Raw genomic sequence first — 2,896 nt, 5'->3', positions numbered from 1 at the left:
TATATATATATACATACAGTGAAAAGTGCATTGTGCAATATAGCAGCTCCAGGACAGCTCTAGTAATGCAGTTCCGGTAAATAAAAAAAAATATATATATACAATAAAAATTAAAGTAAAATAAAAATTTAATTAAATTAAAAAAAAGTATAAAAACAAATAAAATCAAAATAGCATACCATAACTTAAAATAAATTAAATAAGTAAATACATACATAAAATTAAAAATTGCCAATTGGTTAATTCACTGCACCACCATAGCTGCAATTAGAAGCTCTGGTCTCATAAAAAACAAAATAAATTGTTTTATTGTTGATTTGAAATGTTATTTAAATGTTAGCTTAAATAGGCAACCATACTCCCCATTCAAATAGATAGGAGTTGGTCTTGCATGCCGAAATAGCTGTTCAAAGTTTTTGTAAATATGGCCACCAAGTCAACTGACTTTACTTGAAAGTGACTTTGTAGTTTACCCCAAAATTAAAATTGTCATTGTTTACGCACACTCGTACTTCTGACTTTATTATGGGGAACACAAAATAAGGTCTTTTAAAAAAAATGACACTTTTATTGCATACATTCAAAGTCAAATGGCTCCATTGTTGTTTTGGACCTCATTGAGTTTCCTTGCATGGGCAAAACCCAGAAACATTCTTTAAAATATCTTCTGTGCTCTGCAGAAGAAAGAAAGTCATACAGATTTGGAACAATATCAGGATGAGTAAATGATGACAGTCTTTATTTTTAAATATCCCATTTTACTGAGAAATATACCACATTACTGAAGTAAAATGGTTTGCAAATGACATTTTATGTTGACAGGATCAGGAACCATGAAAATCCCTTTAACCGCAGTTGAACAAACTGCAGTCATGCTGCAAGAAATGTGCACTTATCATGTGTGTATGATGGGGTCATGAAAGGAAATGGGAACAGAAAACAGGAAATAACCTAAACCCGACCCAGTTGCGCCAAACAGTGTGTGCTAACCGCTGCGCTGTGGCTCCAACAAAATAGTCTATTTTGATGCAAATTGTTTGTTTTCAAGCACTCCATCCAGTGTACGGTAAGGACCTAGACTGCCGTGTGCTCCAGTTCAAGCCCAGTATATGAGGAGGCAGTTCAAATCTGCTAGGAAATGAGGATTTAATCCACTTAAAGGGGGAGAGGTTCAATGTAAAAGCTGCAGAGCAGCTCCAGGGCTAGAAGTGTGTGGGAGAGAATAAGCCACTATGCTCTAAATGCAATGTATGCAATAGACAACAGTTCATTTACATACAACAGAAATCCGGTTTTGTCGAAATGACAGGTACCAATAACAAAATGCTGCTTACATTTGGACAATGAAATTACAATAAACCATCAAAATGCTTACTAAGAGTTTGAGCCAACTACAAAGTTCTAACAAATCTAATTGTGACCCTGGACCACAAAACCAGTTGTAAGTCGCTGGGGTATATATTTTTAGCAATAGCCAAAAAAACATTGTATGGGTCAAAATAATTTATTTTTCTTTTATGCCAAAAATCATTAGGATATTAAGTAAAGATCATGTTCCATGAAGATATTTTGTAAATTTCCTACCGTAAATATATCAAAACTTAATTTTTTTCTAAGAACTTCATTTGGACAACTTTAAAGGCGATTTTCTCAGTATTTTGATTTTTTTTTGCACCCTCAGATTCCAGATTTTGAAATAGTTGTATCTCGGCCAAATATTGTCCTATCCTAACAAACCATACATCAATGGAAAGCTTATTTATTCAGATCATGACTGGTTTTGTGGTCCAGGGTCACAATTTAGCAAGAAATGTCATTAAATGGGACAGAAACTAAAATTAATGTGGTAGTGAAACACAACAAACCTTAACTGAAATAAAAGAGCTTTTTTTTTTTTTTTTTTTTTAATTTCTAGAAAATGGCATCAGTGAGTTTTTAATGGTATTTTGGCACAGATGTGTGAATAGCAGCAATACGGATAAATAATGAAAAGCCACTGCATGTGCGAACAACAGATGTGGTACATTTACCAAAAGAGATAGCCAGCAATTTTACTGTGATTTAACGGGTTTCATGTGTGAAAGTGGCTATTGTTTATCACTCATAGTCAAGATTGCTATTAAAGAAATGCAAACATTTATGGGTTATACTAATTAGGTAATGAAGTTTTGAATTATTAGACAAGCTAAAGTTATTCAGCAGAAGCCTTAGTGTCATTTTGACCTTGATGGGAGCACATCCACACAATTAAGTTAATCGACATTAAGAAAATTATACACAACGTTATTTTATTTTTCATTAAACAGTCATATCACAAATGCTTTAGTTTATTTCCCAGTAAAGCACATTAGCGGTCCACAGCACCCTGCAGCATATGGCTTCCATTATTTATAGACACTTACTTTGGCATATAAATAAAAATGAAAAGCAAAGATATAAGAATAAAACGCTTTATTTATTTAACATTGATCAACATCAAAAAAATGATACCAATGCCAAGACCTTTGCAGAGGTCATAAATCACTGTCTGAAATCACCGCAGATACGCTCAGTCACAAATATGAACCCGTGGAACAAGGGCTCTTAGAAAAATGAAAATGGTCTCATTAAACATCAGTGAAGTCCTGCCATTTTTAAGGTTTCTGCAAAAACTATGTGGTAAACTTTAAAACTTTAAAGAGGGAAAGTGCTTGGCTTTTAAGTTGCTTTGCATGAAAATAATTCTATGTATACAACACAGATGTAAGACTTGGCAATATGTAATTTGACGTCATTGTATGGGTTACTTTATTTATCGGTCTCTGTTCTTCGAAAAGACGTTAAAACCTATATACAGAATAGCAAAAAAAGTTGCTCTGTTCGAGTTATTGAACAGCATCCCACATGCCATGCGTAA

Source organism: Sinocyclocheilus grahami, unplaced genomic scaffold, assembly GCF_001515645.1.
Source record: "Sinocyclocheilus grahami isolate Dianchi unplaced genomic scaffold, SAMN03320097.WGS_v1.1 scaffold17.1, whole genome shotgun sequence".
NCBI classification, from domain to species: domain Eukaryota; kingdom Metazoa; phylum Chordata; class Actinopteri; order Cypriniformes; family Cyprinidae; genus Sinocyclocheilus; species Sinocyclocheilus grahami.
Note: the sequence above shows the minus strand (reverse complement) of the source record.